We start from the raw sequence: 17,166 nt of genomic DNA on the forward strand, positions 1-17,166 counted from the left end.
TAATTAATTATGTAAAATTGTCTTAGCATATTTGGGAGCAGCATTTTCAGTTTGCTTTCCTCCATGAGCTCAACATCACTTTCACTTCCTTTCCAGCCAAAAATTCTAGTCAGAGATGAGCATTTCAATTTGCAGCTGCCAGTTTAGGGTTAAGATGTGATTCCAGGTAACAGAAGCCAATGAGAGTACACCCAGTTGATGTTTGTGACATCATCCTCCAGCCGGAGTACACAGAACAGCTGAGGTAGCGTTCAGTTTCAGCCCCAGTGCCATTATGATGGATGTTTACATCTCTTCACTGAGAGCCAATTATCTCGCTTTTGTGTGAGGCCCAAGGATCACTCATGCTGCCAGGCTGCACAGAGCACTGTTGGATCTAGCTGAATGAATTGTTTTCCCTGTCTCTGGTAAGAGCCTCTTCTGTTTTACCTTCTCTTTAAAAATAAAGGTAGATGTATGTAACAGAGGAAACAGGATGAGAAACTGCTGTCAGGGGCAAACAAGATTACTATCCACTCAGATTTGAATCAGAGAAATGTTTAGCATTATTAAAAGGAAGTAGGGATTTAGCAAAATGAACTGAAGAAGAGCATGCTAACGTGTACCTGGCAAACTAATTTGCAGTAGAAAATGAATGGCAGGCAAAATAGCTTTTCTTTAGAGAAAGGAAAGTAACTGCTATTACAGGATTGCTTTTTGAAGGTGTTTTCAAAAATATATATGGTTGTGTATACCATCTGATTAATTTCTTTTTGTTTTGCTATTAGTAGCAAAGGGTAGCGGTAGAAATGGTCAACCCAGTAGTATTGCTATAAATTTAAAATGAGTCAAACTTTGTAATTGTTAAGTGATAGTTCTCTGGGACAGTTTTCCAAAGTTGTGTCTATACCGGAAAACAAAATTTACCAAGTGGGCAAAGGCTTTAGCTTCTGAAATAAAGTTGTAGCACTTTGCATTTATATTTCTTATTTTTAAATGATGATATTAGCAAATAGGTTTAAGGAACAGTGTGGGAGTTTTTTCCCCCTAGAATTAAGAGATGTTAGAATCATGTATTGCACTGAATGCTTTCAAATACTTAACAAAATACTCTGTTTTATGTATCTGCAGATTATGTAAACCCCGGAAAGAGAGCTTTCAATTATTTAATCATTTATAAGAAATAATATTGACTTCTGAGGATCCTTACAGTATTGTAGCAAAACAAATATATTTACAGTTGTTGAATTGCTATGACTATAGGTGACTGAACTTGACAGGGATCCTGAAAAATCAAATACAATAAAAGCTTTTGCTTGGCAGGAGGTTTCATGCTCCCAAATGAAGAATTCAAAAACACTTTTAACTCCTCAGCTATTGTTTATTATCACAATAAATTAGCAGACAGTTGTTATTTTAAAGTTGAATGCAATGGTTTATTAGATGAAAACACAGAGCATTGTAAGTAGCTGTTATTTAATATAACATGTTCTCTTACTAGCATCTCCATCTTTTATAGGGTAATAAAACTTTTGAATAATGATGACTCGTCTATCAGGCTTCAATATGCTCATGCTTTTCAGATTTATTTTTACTCTGCTTTACCATCAAATATCGCTGTCTGTGCAAACCAGTAATTTGGATAATTAGAAATCAGGGTTTGGAGGTGCTGAAGTTGTACTTAAAGACAACAGGCGTTTCTCAGCTGTGCCACACTTCTCCATCGCCTACTAGCCCAGTCCTGTTGGGCAGCGCTTGACATAACTGTTGTTCGATTTGTCTCCTCAGTCAATTCAGATCTGAACAAAACTGAGTTTATAGAAAGTGTCAGGTATGTATTAATGGAATCTAAAGAATTGAGCTTTGTTGTCTCAGGCAAGACAGCACATGATCCACTAAATCTCCAAAGCTTACAAATGTGTATCTGGAGTTAATTTTTTACAGGGAGATTTATATTGGTTATTCTGTGAATTTCAAAAATCTAAAAAAAAAAAAAAAGAGAATTCAAAAGTTTGATAATGTGAACTTGAAAGAATGAGTCACTGCTTTGAAATGATTTTTTTCCCTTAAGTACTTTAAAGTGGAGTTGAATAATCCAAAGGTATTGACTCTGTCATTTTCACAGGTGATCAATCTTGACCAAGGGAAAGCATTTGTTTTCTAACAATTAATTCTGTAAAAACCTGTTTCTATCATTCTGTCAGCAATGAAGAAAATCATACTCAGGCAAGGAACAGTCTAGACATTTAAAGTTGCATTTTCGGCAGCGTATGAATGCTTCTCTCAGTATTAGGGTCTCTAATCATAAACATGCACTGCTTTGAGAGTGGTTGCAGTGGCAGAATTGCTTATCCCCTTGTTTTCCTTTGAAAAACTTTGTACAACAGGATTTGCATGATATGATCTACCTGGATGGGGGACTTCATTGACATAAAGTTTTTACTTTTTATTTCATATTTTTGAAGAGAGCACATCAATGGGATCATAGCAGTTTCTCATGCTGCACACTCCCAGGGAAGAATTTCTAGTGCAGGAAGCCATAGGTAAAGGATTCCTGGTGCTACATGTATTTCTGTGTTTCTTGCCTCCTTTCTATCACATAGTCCTTTGTCTGAATTATGTGATTATCATTTTCTTCTTTTGCATTTTTCTCCTCTGCATTACTGAGTTCTCTGTATGTGGTACACCAAGCTAAATGTTACTTAGTGACAGGTTTTATAGGTCTTAAAAAGAGGTGGGAAAAGTGCACAGTGATAAAAAGATATATATTAACCCTTCTGAAGTTCTCTTCATTTTCCAGAGGCTGAAGGTAATATATTATTTTATTTTGAAAATTGTTCCTCAAATTATATCATCACTTATTCCAAAATAACATTTTTTTCCTCTAGTATGCCTTAATCCTCTCCTTGCACTTTATTTAGGTAAGCACCTTCATTGGCTTCTTTTAATTATTGAATTCATGATACCATTTAGTTTTATACTTTCTCTGTTGAAGTATTTGGATGTGTCTTTAATTCTATGCTTGTCTTAACAGTGTGAAATTCTGGACTTCCGTGGCCAACTTTTTAGTTAAGTCAAGAATATAGTAGCTATGATGTCATCTTAGCAATTTTATGTGAATGCATAAATATTTATTTAGATGCTTATCTTATGTGCATAAACATAATATTTATATTTACTTTAAAATTTAAAAGGTGTTCACAGACATAATATCTGTTATTCTTAATAACTGGTCTGTGATAAAGTAATTGATATTATGCAGTTAATGAAGCAAAGACTCATAGTTATTAACTTGTTGCCAATGATGGCCTGATCAGTAAATCAGTAAATGAAGAAGTCAGAATTTAGAAACAGGCCTTCAAATTTCAATGCCCCCAATGAATCAATGAATCAATCAACCAAACAATCTCTCTTCTCTCTTTTCTTCCCCCCATCTTCCTTCATATGTGTGGCTATTTAACTAGTTATTAATATATATTTTTTTTATTATGTACTCTGTGCCAAGCACTCATCTTGGTGCTTGAATTTATTTGTAACTGAACAATATAGAAGATCCTTGTTTTTTTTTTCTGTCTGTCACGCACTTATCTTTAAATTATGAACAAAATAGAATGTATTTCAAGGTGTAGTTTAATAAAACAATAAACTTGCTAGGAAATGGGAAACAGGTTCAGAAATGGACTTACTTGTATTTCTTGTGTTTCTATGTATCAAGTTTATGTATGTTCTAACCTAAAATAGATTTGTAAGTGCTTTACACTTAAGTTTTGAGAAAAATATCTATCAATTAATTATAACTCATATTTGGTTCAGAATGTAATCACTGCAACTTTACAAAAATAAAGTGCTTAAATTACAATGTATTCCAAAAAACATTTTGGACAAAGCGATTTTGTATTTGTAGGGCACATTCAAGCAATCTTGGCATATAATTTATCCTACTTTATAAAAAAAAGGCATTAGTAGTCATAAAACAATTTTACAGTTGTTTGGCTTTAGATGGGGTTTGGATAGTATAAACGGGAGATTAAGAAATAGATGAATTTTATATTTTCTTTTCAAATGATTAAAAATATCTTCCAAATGATAGCAGTTTGTATTTGAAAGAAGCAAAGAAGAAATAATCTAAAGTTTAACACTTATTTTTTCCGGTAGTTTGACATATATTACTAGTAGCGCTAGGAGAGTTAAACTGAAAATGATATTTACCACCCATTGAATTTACTTACAGATGTCCAGTGATTTTTTAAAAAGAGCCTGCAATCTAACCTCCTCAGAGAAAAATCAATCTGTACATAGAACCTATCGGTTGAAGATAAACCATTTTAGATGGTATCATTTAATTAGCTACTACGAATCAATCTAGTGGCCTACATATAAATTATAAAACAATTCAAAGTTGCCTGCACATAGTTAATTTAGCACAAATTTACTCTTATAATAGTATATAAAATTATATCCTTGATATTGAAAAATAATATTATATCCCTGAATTTATATCTTTTACTAATATGCATTTGAAATGTCCAGAATTAAGGATTAGAATTAGAATACAATAATAAAATGTCTGAATTATATAAATTCAAGAGATATAAAGCCATGGTTGTTTTGCAAAAAAAGTTTTACAAGACAGTAGGCCTTGAATTTAGCTACTTTTACCTAACAGTATTCCAGAATTAATTTTGGTAATATTTGTGATTAATAAAATATAAACTGACATCACATGTGATTTTCAAGTACAAAATCTGCTCAAAGCAGAGAATTGGTTGTTCTGCAATTCTGATTTTAAGTGCAAGGAACTGAGCACAGTATAAAGACTGTCATGGTCACAGTTTTCATTCTGAAGTGACTCTACCATTTTGCCATCGCACACTATAAAACTCTCAGGGTGAACCATAGCATTTGAATCAATGTGAAAAATGTATTTTTACTAAAACAGAGTGTACATATTGATACTGCAGTCAGTCCGATGAGATACTGAGCTGGATGAGATTTATAACGTGGGGCAGAGCATTTTAAAATCTGTTGGATTGATAGGTATAGTGCAAAGTTAAGTCCCAGTAACTTTTCTCAATTTTAATTTAAGTACATCCAGATGATGATTGGACAAACAAACAGTCCTGTTCAGTAGAGCAATAAATAGCAGATGCTCTCAAAGATGTTTTTTGCTTGTTTCTCTGCATGAACTGTGGTAAAAATATTGTTTCTGAGAACAGACTACCTGAGTATGATTTCCTGCCACACCCCATTCCAATCTTATTTATTCATATGAAAACTGGGGGAAATGAAAGTGGTACCTACCTCACAGGGTTGTTGGGAAGTTCTGTGAGCTCATCTTATCAGCACTGACAGCAGTGTCTGATGTATACTATGAGCTTAACCAGTGCTGACTCCTATTAATGTTTTCACCATACTGACTTATTTAGTATTGTGTGCATGTTTTAATTAATTTAGGTGTTTCATTAAAAATCAATATCTGCAAACAGAAAACCTCTGGTATACAGCAAACACAAAACCGTTGGGCAATAATCATACTAATTACTCTCTAAAGCTTGCTACTGATTCCTGGAGTTTTTAGTACTAGACATAGACCTATCAGTTACTGCATATAAAATTTTTGATATGTCTTAGATTTCACATTTTAAATGTGAAAAATAGGTTAAGTAAAAAATGGATTTAATAACTTTTAGGAGCATTTCCCAGCTTTTAAATCATATAAATGTCAATAATATAAATGGAAAATCCTATAGTTTTCTCCTTTATGTTTTTTTCTATTTTACACTATTTGCCTTTATCTTTTACTAGAGGCTCAGTGCATGACATTCGTGCACTGGGGGCAGTCCCTCAGCCCGGCTTGCACCTTCTCACAGTCTGGGACCCCTCCGGGGATGTCCGCCAGATCCCAACACTGAAGTCAGACATCCCTCTTACAGTTCGGGGCTCTCTCAGTCTGGGACCCCTCACTCCTTACCACCTGCCTACAGCAGAGGTGGGAGAGGCTTCCTCCACCACGGCTGCACTTACCAGCCGTGAGCCTGGCTTCTGGCTGAGCAGCGTGCCCCCTGTGGTGAGTACACATCATAGCTACACTGTCCACCAGGGAGCAGCTCCTGTGTTGAGCTTCTGCCCCCTGGTGGTCAGTACACATCATAGCTACCGGTTGTTCTGCTGTTTGGTCGATTTGCATATTAGGGTTTTATTAGGATACCATTATTTTTTAACAGTTGATGAGAGCTTGAAATGTGTAGCTATAAAAGGTTTTACAGAAACCAACACTCGTGCTTTGCAACAACTCATTGTCTCTCATGGGTGATGAAATGGTGATAAAATTAGGCTAGAGTCCTTCTATAATTCATACTGTTCTGTATCCCTAACATACTCTGAAAGGCAAAATAAGAGTGTTTTGATTTTTAAAATCTGTTTTGTTTTATTTCAGTGAAGTGCCTAACATGTCCTCAATCTTACATCAAGAGAGATGCAAAAGAAAAGTACAAAAAACAAAACAAAACAACAACACACACAAAAACCCAAAAAACAAAAACCCTTTAACCAGCAGTTTATAATCTTGTAAAATAGAGGTGTTAATGTACGTGTAAAACATAAAATAGAAACCTTATGATTTCACTAACTTATTTTGTCTTCACTTCTAAATGTTCTGAGTCATTCCATAAATTATTTAAATTGCAGGCACACAATTATTGAGCACCTATGACATGACCACAATGAACAAGTCACCACTGTTGCCCTCAAAGGCCCATGACCTAGAGGCCAACACAAAGTCAAACATAAATAATCATAATGTGTTGTGATAAGTTTCATATTACAGGCATGGACAGAATTCTGAGGGGCTTATTCTTACCTGTAAAAAAAAAAAAAAAAAAAGAACATTTTTTTCCCAAATAATCTGTAATTTAGTAGAGTTTTTAAAAATGAATAGGGGATATTTTAAGACAAGACCAGAAATGAATATTTCAGGCAACGGGGCCTTCCTTATGTACCAAGTCAAAATGGGAGGAGAAAAAACAGTGCATTCAGGTAAGTGCTCTGACTGGACGCGGGGATGAAGGGGAACTAAAAATTAGCACTAAAGTATCAGAGCAGATGCTGGCTGTAAAAAACCAGTAGGTACAACCTGATCATAACTATAAGTCTTGGCTGGAAGGTTAAATTGAGTTATTCTAAATTAAAATACTTTGGAAAGTGTGTGATGAGAGAGCTTTGTGGATTTGAGTAAATGTGGAATGCTTCCTAAAAGAAACAAAACAAGATGAACCAAGACTATTTAAAGCAGTCTGACACATCAGAGGACTAAAAAGGCCCAGAGAACCTACTTCATTAGATTTCAAATGGTATTATTAGATTCCCCATTTTGCTCATTTATCCTATTTAATAAAAGAGTAATATGCAAATTGACAACACCTCCGCTACACCCACAAGCCACGCCCACCAGCCAATCAGGAGCGGGTATGCAAATTAACCAACCAAGATGGCTGCGGCCACGGAGAGAGCAGAAGGCTTGGGTTTCCCCTTGAATGGAGGAAGCCAAGCTTTCCGCCTGCCCTGGCCTGCCTTGGCTTCAGCTTAAGGCTACAAAGTTTCAATTATAGAAGATAAATAAATCCCAACAAAAATGGCTGCAGCCACGGAGTGAGCAGGAGGCTTGGCTCCACTCAAGACTACAAAGTTTCAATTATAGAAGATAAATAAATCCCAGATTCCAGGGCCTCCACTTGGGTCTCTGGGGGGTGTGGAAGGCCTGCAAACCACCACAGACCCCTCACCCAGGCTGCCCCATGCCCCAAGGGAACCCCCACCGTGATCCGGGACACCCTTCCGGGCAAACCAGCCGGCCCCCACCCATTCACCAGGCCTCTAGCCTACCTAATCCTCCTATCTAATAAAAGAATAATATGCAAATTGAACATTACTCCAACACACAAGATGGCTGCCCCATGTGATCAAAGATGACTAACCCCATGTGGACACAAGATGGCCGCCACAAGATGGACAGTAGGGGAGGGCAGTTGGGAGGGACCGGGCCTGCAAGGGAGGGCAGTTTGGGGTGATCAAGCCTGCAGGGGAGGGCAGTTAGGGGTGACCAGGCCGGCAGAGGAGGGAAGTTGGGGGTGACCAGGCCTGCAGGGAAGGGCAGTTGCAGGGGACCCAGGTCTGCAGGGGAGGGCAGTTGGGAGGGACCAGACCTGAAAGGGAGGGCAGTTGGGGGCAATCAAGCCTGCAGGGTAGGGCAGTTAGGGGTGACCAGGCCTGCACGGGAGGGCAGTTAGGGGTGACCAGGCCTGCAGGGGAGGGCAGTTAGGGGCAAACAGGCTGGCAGGGGAGCAGTTAGGCATCAATCAGGCTGGCAGGGGAGTGGTTAGGGGGTGATCAGGCTGGCAGGCAGAAGCGGTTAGGGGCAATCAGGAAGGCAGGCAGGCGAGCAGTTGGAAGCCAGCAGTTCTGGATTGTGAGAGGGTTGTCCGACTTCCCATTTAGGCCCACCAGGATCGGGCCTAATCGGGCAGTCGGACATTCCTCAAGGGGTCCCAGATTAGAGAGGGTGCAGGCTGGGCTGAGGGACACCGCCCCACCCCCCCACCCCCCGTGCACGAATTTCGTGCACCTGGCCTCTAATTTTAAATAATAGGTAATATTCAATGGGATAACTTATTTAGTAAGAATACAGAGAAGGGAAACACATGACAGAATTGAGAATATCAGAGTTTGCAAAAGAGTCCTTGAGTCAGCTATTTTTCACTCTTGATGATAGTGACCAGACATTAGCCAAGGAAAGAAAATGTCTGATCCTGAATGACCCAAAATTTCAATATTGGGCTAATGTCAGGTGGAAGATCCAGGGAATGAACTTTCTTCTTATCACACAGCTCAATTCATTGTAGCTATTCTTAAAATTAATTGAATAGCATAAAAGATATTTATTAAAAATGTATCTTAAGGGAAAAAAATTAAGTATCATCCTACTCCTTTCTTGTGATTTAGGTGGCATGTGACTTATGGTAAACACAAGTTAGTATTGAGGGAAGAGAGGAAGAGGTACTAAGCATTAGTGAATAGCATAAACTAATTATTTTCATAGTTATTTCTGAAGACTGTCCCCAAAACAGTTACTCTATATGTATTCATTTATGCAATAATGAGTCTCCAATATGGAGAGAAAGATGACATCCAATGAGGACATAATTAATTAGGCTTATCTACAGGCTCCCATATCTACAATGGTATGGGCACTCTGGCAGGTGGTGGAGATACAGAGATAAGTGGGGTGTTGATGTTAGATCAAAAATATGGGTGTCAGGGCAAGGCACCAGAGACAATAGGACAGGTCATCCCAAGAGAGAAAAGACAGTTGCCTGCCTGTTTCTAGTAGAGCAAATTCCTGCTTGCCTTGGTTTTTAGTATTAACTCTCAGAGCAATGTCACATATGGGATGCTAGTGAATCCTTCAGGAAAGATAAATGATCTTGATGGTAAGGAATAGGCAGGAACTGTGAGGCATTAAAGATGTGGAGATTACCATCAGGAAAGTAAACGTTTTAGGAAAAGGGAAAAATATATCATCAAAAACTTATTAGAATATAGAATTGTGATAGTTAAGCATAGGAAATATGATAACTAATTATAGAGAACTAGAGGCCTGGTACATGAAATTCGTGCACTGGGGTGGGGGGGTCCCTCAGCCCAGCCTGCCCCCTCTCACAATCTGGGAGCCCTCAAGGGATGTCCTACATACGGCTTAGGCCCGCTCTCCGTGGGGAGCGGGCCTAAGCTCTAGTCTGGCCTCCCTCTGCGGGAGGTGACCCGGTTAATCAGGGGAAGGCGCCACCCCCACCACCCCGCTACTGCTGCCACTGCTGGCCACCACAGCCACCAAGGTGTTTTTATCAACATGGACTCCAGGCCCTTCACCACGAAAAAATGACAACTTTCTTTAGGCATTTTCAAGATGTCTCTTTCATAGGCTATGACAGTTTCTTTCTTTCTTTCTTTCTTTCTTTCTTTCTTTCTTTCTTTCTTTCTTTCTTTCTTTCTTTCTTTCTTCTTATCCTCACTTGAGGATACTTTTACATTGATTTTTAGAGAGTGTGGAAGAGAGAGGGAAAGACAGACAGAAACATCAATGTGAGAGGGACACTTTGATTGATTGCCTCCTGCATGAGCCCTGACCTGAGCCCTGGCCTGGGAGGAGCCTGCAACCTAGGTACATGCCCTTGATCAGAATCAAACCCAGACACTGCGGTCGGCAGGCCGAGGCTCTATCAACTGAGAGAAACCAGCTAGGGCAGGATATGACATTTCTTTTCTTTTTTTCTTTATTTTTTAAAATTTTTTTATTGATTAAGGTATCACATATTTAGGATATGACATTTCTTAGCCCCTCCAGCAATGGACCTTCGTTTTTTCCTCCAGGAGTGAGGTGGAAAAACCCTAGATCGCCTTCTTGGATTCTTATTACCCAAGTTACCAAGAACACTGCGAGTGGTGTACCGGGAGCTTAGCCAATGAGCGGTCAGAAAAGGTGTTTCCTCTGCAGCTCATGTGCAAAGCCCCCCCCTGGTGTGTGTGTCTGCTGGGGGCTTGCTCCCTGAGCCATGCCATGGTCGCTGGGAGCAGGTCCCCACCCCTGTGTGTGTCCACTGGGATGGGGGTTTGCTCCAAGCCACACCACGGCTGCTGGGAGCAGACCCCCACCCCTGTGTATGTCTGCTGGAGAGGGGGCATGCTCCAAACTACGCTGGTCCTGACTGTTAAGGCTTGGAGCTGGTTGTGACTGTTAAGGCATCCCAGACAAATTTGCATATTACCTCTTTATATATATAGATATTTTATTCCCTTGAAGTCCAGGACTCTGCTTAATTTTTCTTTGAATACCCATGGCCTAGAAAAGGATTCAGCAGATGTTTGTTAAATGAATGCTTGAATGCCTGAGGAAGGAAGGATAAAAACACTTTTTTTTTCTTGCCAATTTGACTCAGCAGATAAAGCATTGACCTGTGAACTGAAGGTCACAGGTTCAATTCCAGTCAAGGGCACGTACTTCAGGAGCAGGCTGCATATGGGAGGAAATCTATTGATGTTTCTCTTTCTGTGTCTGACCCCCTCCCTTCCACTCTCTCTAAAAATCAAAGTATCCTCGGGTGAGAATTAACAAAAACAAACAACCAAAAAACTGGTTTTCTTTGTTTGTATATATACATTGGATATGCTATTTGAGATGCCCATTAAAGAACAAAGGAGATATATTCTGTAGCTATTGGATATACAATACTGGAATTGAGACACTTAATAACCAACTTCATATGGTTGACTGCAAAAACAATCTCACTGAAGAACGTCAACTAGAGAAAAAGCTATAGGGAGTTCCACTATTTAAAGGTTGTGAAGAGGAGCCCCAATAAGCAAAGGATACTAAGAATGTGAGGCCTGCTGAAACCGGTTTGGCTCAGTGGATAGAGCGTCAGCCTTCGGACTCAAGGGTCCCAGGTTCGATTCCGGTCAAGGGCATGTACCTTGGTTGCGGGCACATCCCCTGTAGGGAGTGTGCAAGAGGCAGCTGATCAATGTTTCTCTCTCATCGATGTTTCTAACTCTCTATCCCTCTCTCCTCCTCTCTGTAAAAAATCAATAAAATATATTTAAAAAAAAAAAAAAAAAAAAAAAAGAATGTGAGGCCTTTTATTCAAGAGGAGAACTAAAACTAAATCCTATCTTTAGATCCAGAAGGAAAAGGCATTGTGGAGGGAAGGAAATCCATTAAAACTTTCATGCAGGAAAAGCAAACCTGAACATGGCATTTCTTTTCCTCTCTCCCATAGCCTCTTTTCATGCCCTTGTCGCTAAAACTCTTCAATAGCTTTCTATTCCTTACAGGACAATGACAAAACTAATATAGTTTGCAAGGTGCAAAATGGTGTGTGAATTCCAGCAACATTTGCATCTTTCTTACAATGTCTTCTCTGTCCCACCACTGAACCCAACTCATGCTATTCCACTGGGTAGCAGGTTTCTCTCAATATTCTTCACAGATTTACCAGTAACTCCTACTCATCATTCAAATCTCAGTAAAAGAAGTGCATCCTTAAGGAAGTCCTCCATGACCTCCTTGACCAGACCAAATCTTCCAATTACAGGTTCTTAAAATAATAGTTTACACTTGTAAGAGTTGCAGCTTGATTAAATTTTCAATTTCAATCTTCACCACTCACCTTTAAACTTTATTAAAATAATGGCAGAGTCTGGTTTGAGTCAACCATTGAATCCCCAGCATCTAACACAACACAGAGAGTAAAAATAGCAGCTAAATAAATGGTATAGGCAAACAGAAACTGGCAAAAAAAAAAAACAAAAACAAAAACAAAAACAAAAAAACAGAAAAAAAAGGTATTTGCACCAGAGAAAAACAAAAGCATTTTTAATTATAGAAAGAAAAATTGAATGAAACTTTTCTAGAGTATTAAATGCTTTTTCATCTCTATAGCCACCTTGTCACTAATATGTTTATGACACATTACTAATTATAGTACATTAGTATATCAAATAACATTATAGTTTGTGCACATTAAGTTACATGCCAAACAACAACAAAAAAATACTGTCAATATCTATAGTTAACTTTTTATATAAATATAACAAGGGCCCTTTGGAACACAGGAATAGTTGAAGAATATGAAGAGGTGTAGACCCAGCAAGAGGTATAGCAACTGAGTGAATCTATATAATAAAAGCCTAAGCAACCATTATGGCAGAATGACCAGAACAACCAGTCACTATGATGCACACTGACCACCAGGGGGAGACACTCAATGCAGGAGCTACCCCCTGGTGGTCAGTGCGCTCCCACCGGAGGAGTGCTGCTCAGCCAGAAGCCGGGCTCATGGCTGGTGAGCACAGTGGCAGTGGCAGGAGCCTTTCCCACCTCCATGGCAGCACTAAGGAGCAGTGAGCAGGTGGGCAGTAAGGAGAGAAGGGTCCCAGACTGCAAGAGGGCACAGGCCGGGCTGAGGGAACCCCCCCGCCCCAGTGCACAAATTTTGCGCACCTGGCCTCTAGTATATCTATAACTTGTAGGAGGCAGCATAGATGTTTCTGAACTAAGAAGAGTGTAATTGAGAATGTGGTGGCCAAACATATGAAAAACAACAGAAAGGCTCAAAGTACAGGAACAAAGAAAACTATACTTTCGATTGAAGGTAAGGTCATTGGTGGCTTAAAGAAAGGAGTTTGAAACGCTAGACTGCAAGTAGTCTGGCAGGAAATTGATTGTTAAGAATTGAAGTCATGTCCAAGCAATTCAGAACTGAGAAGAAATAAAGACCTGCTGGACAGAACTGTCAAATGTCGACTCCTTCATAAATGGGAAAACTTTACTTGATGGATAGATGTGTAAAATATTAGGTATTATTTATCCTTTCAATTGGTCTTCATAACTCGTACCAACTACACTTATAATAAATAACTAGATGTTAAGTATGTAGTTATTATATCTAAAACATCAACATGGTTAAATATAAAGAACAGCAATATATCAAAAAATGTAGAAAATTGTGGGGATTATTTACTCAGAAGTTAATTTATTCTCATAAAAAAAAGATTCAGTTTCAATTTTTCATGTATAAGTATCTTTATAGACAACTAGAGGCCCAGCGCATGAAATTCCTGCACGAGTACAGTCCCTCGGCCTGGTCTGTGATCAGGGCCATCTTCCCCGGCTGCCCACAGCTGACCCCGTCCCCTGCTGCCATCCACCCCTGGTTCCCCTTTCACCATCAAGTGATCAGTGCCTGACAGCCTGGGGAAGGGACGGAGAGGTCGGCTATTCCCGCTCACTTGCCATCCCCGCCCCCGCCACGGGTCACCCTCTGTGTGTGGGGTGACTGGCAGAGCAGGGGCCTTGGCCCGGTGCCACCCGCATCCCCTGCCATCCACCCCCAGTTCCCCGTTCACCATCAAGTGATCGGAGCCTGCCGGCCAGGGAAAGGGACCAAGAGGTGGTCAGTGTGCTTCATAGTGACTGGTCCAGCAGTCTTTCTGGTCATTCCACCTTTAGGGTCAATTTGCATATTACTCTTTTATTATATAGGAATAGAGGCCTGGTGCACAGGTGGGGACCAGCTGGCCTGCCCTGATGGGGGCCCTGGATCTGGGTAGGCCATTCTAGACCCCAGAGAAAGACAGAGGCACAGGGACCCCAAAACAATCTAAGGATGCTCATTGAGCCAAGATAGGAAGAAGGGGGCATGGCCAACCGGGGCAAGGGACTGGGGGCAGTTTGCAGGCCGGCCACATCACCAGTCAGGGTGGGGGTCCCTGCTGGGGTGGGGCTGGCCTGGTGTTCTGGTCTCTGGATGAGGGGCCATGGTGTTCTGGTCTCTGGTCATTCTGGTCGTGAAGGTGTTATGGTCACTAGCTTTTTATATATATAGATAAGCAATGCTTGCTTTGTAAATACATAAATAAACCTCCTATCATTGGAACTAGGATCCTTCAAAAGACCACATACTATTCTAAGGAAGCAATGCTGTGGCCAGCTGCTAAATAGAAGAGTTCCCATACCTTAAGGGGTTGGTGGAATTAAGTGAAATCCAGAAAGAGAAAGATATGCATCAGGTACAGGTTAAAAATCGGTATGATTAGAGAACATACTACACTATAATATTCAAATATGAAAGCAGAATAAATTTATATACATTTAAAATATATGGATCTTTGCATATATAAAAATATACATGTAATGGTAAAAAATTTTGTTTTCAAAGTTGGCTGCACAGAGCTATTTATTTTGGTAACTACAATAATTATATAATTATTCTTAAGAATTGATTTATCATTTGCTGATGAAAAAACACTGATTACTTTATTTGTTCTTGTGGACAGGAAGGGCAAGACATCTTTAAATAGCCTAGTGAAGAGGGAAATTACATCCCTCCTCTTTTCAAAATAGTCTGAAAAACAAAGCAACAGAATTTGATCACTAACTGTAGCAACTGACCCAGAAGGAGGATTGTGATGCACCATAGATTCAGAGAACAGTGAGGTCAAAGAGGGCTTTGGTAATTGGAAAAGTTGTCCCACAGTACTCTGTCTTGGGAAAATTATGGCCACCTCCATGTGACAATGATTTTCTCTCAGCAATGATTTGTAGTCAGGCCATTCTAGACCCCAGAGAAAGACAGAGGCACAGGGACCCCAAAACAATCTAAGGATGATCATTGAGCCAAGATAGGAAGAAGGCCAAAAAAGAAGGCAAAGCATGATGGCTGAGGTCTGAAATGAAGGATCTAGGCAAGGGGACTGGATGCAGAGGTAAGATTCTAGCTTCCAGGAGCTCTAGGCAGACAAAGCCTCATTATAAAAACCTGGTCTGACTGGGTCCCAGTTATTGGCAAGAACTCAGGAATTGGACAGAAAATCTGAGGGCAAACACTTTCCAGAATCTAGAGTGGACTGGACCTTTAGGTTGAGTTGTTGACTCTATTGGTGAAGGGTAGAGTCCTGACTCAAAGTCACACTATGTGGTTTAGTCAGAGGTAGACAAGGGGGTCTCTGGCTGGAGATAATCTCTGGCCAGAGACAGTACTCTGCACCCCAGTGCTTTTCTTGCTTTTAGGAATAAATTCAAACACGAGACAGCAAACAGTAACAAAAGAAGGCGAGGATTTATTTGTAGGAAGCAATACACTCATAGAGGACCTGAGTGGGTAACTCAGTTGGCTGAGACCGAACTAAGTGCTCCAATATTTGGGAGTTTAGAGGCTTTATACCTCTAGGCTGGAACGCCCCCTTGGCAAAGAGCAAGTCACCCCCTCCCTCATGTCTCAAAAAAATGTATCTTTAAGGTACAAGGCTCCTTCATCCAGGTGTTATGCCATCAGTTAGACCACATTCTAGAGGGGCTCTGAATCTTGCCTGCTCAATGGATAGGGACCTCCATTGTCTATTTCCAGTTTGTCATTTCTCACACTTACTTCCTCCAAGCCGCAGCTGCCTCTCCCAGCTCATACTTTCCTATGTGCCTACTCTAACAGTTTATTCATTGTGTTATGGAGTGTGGCATGAAAGGAGATGTTGAGAGTGTGGGCCCTGGAGCCAGTCAATTGGACATTAATTCCTGGTTTCAGCACTTACCATCGGCAAGTCACTTAACCTCTCTGTGTCTCAGTTGCCTCACCTGAAGGATGCTTTGAGGATCAAATGAGATGATACATACCATCTTCTTTGCACAGCACCACCACCCAGTACATGCTGGATACTTGCTGAACCTTCTTATGATGACTAACCTACAAACTCCATGCTTCACCCACTGCTTTTCAAACTCACCTCTGGGTGCCAGTACCTGTTGCCTCTGTGGTATCAATCCCTTTTCCTCTTTCTCATGTCAGTTCAGATGCATTACTGGTGGGGTCTGGGGCTTTCATCCCAGACCATGTGGGAATGGTGAAGTGTTCTCCTTTTGTGCCAGACAGCACCTGTACTTTTCTTATCCTGCATTTTAATTGTCGTTTCCCTCTCAAAGCTCTCTGTGTTTGGATTTCATATCCACTGCTGCATCAGCAGTGCTGGCAAGGACCAGAAACTCATTAAATGTTGATTAAATGAGTATATGGCAAGAGACCTCAGAAGTAGATCCCTTTGGAGAGCCATAATCTGAAAGGATTTCTGTTACAGCTTAATTTGGGTCTGGTAATTGGAGAGCCAGAACTAGAAGATCTGAGGTCCCATTCAGAAGGTGGCAATGAAATTCACTCCTGTGTTAATTCCTGTCTACCTCCTGGTAGAACAGCTTTCATGTTGAGGGCCTGCTGCACTGCCCCCAAGCTGCTGTGGCATCACCGTCTTCCGCAGTCTAGCTGGAGTGAACATGCCTGGAGAATGCTCAGTGAACATCAGCAGGCACAGCATTCTTCACCCAGATCCTGGGACACATGGTCTCACCCGGACCCAGGGACGCTTGGCCTCTCCCAGACCCAGGGCCACTTGGGCTCACCCGGGCCTAGGTGCACGCGGCCTCACCCGGATCCAGGGACACATGGTCTCACCCGGACCGAGGGACGCTTGGCCTCTCCAGACCCAGGGCCACTTGGGCTCACCCGGGCCTAGGTGCATGCGGCCTCACCCGGATCCAGGGACACATGGTCTCACCCGGACCCAGGGACGCTTGGCCTCTCCCAGACC

At 40.7% G+C, this 17,166-nt stretch overlaps 1 long non-coding RNA gene across 1 annotated transcript in view; it reads left to right on the top strand.

Annotated features, from left to right (window-relative positions):
* The first annotated feature begins 283 nt into the window (after positions 1–283).
* Positions 284–17,166, top strand: part of LOC129149907 (uncharacterized) — a 32,411-nt gene continuing 15,528 nt past the window's right edge. The window contains exon 1 of the long non-coding RNA XR_008556705.1: positions 284–407. This is a non-coding gene — a long non-coding RNA (uncharacterized LOC129149907). The remainder of the gene's footprint in view (positions 408–17,166) is intronic.

This window comes from Eptesicus fuscus, chromosome 7 (genome assembly GCF_027574615.1).
Source record: "Eptesicus fuscus isolate TK198812 chromosome 7, DD_ASM_mEF_20220401, whole genome shotgun sequence".
NCBI lineage: Eukaryota > Metazoa > Chordata > Mammalia > Chiroptera > Vespertilionidae > Eptesicus > Eptesicus fuscus.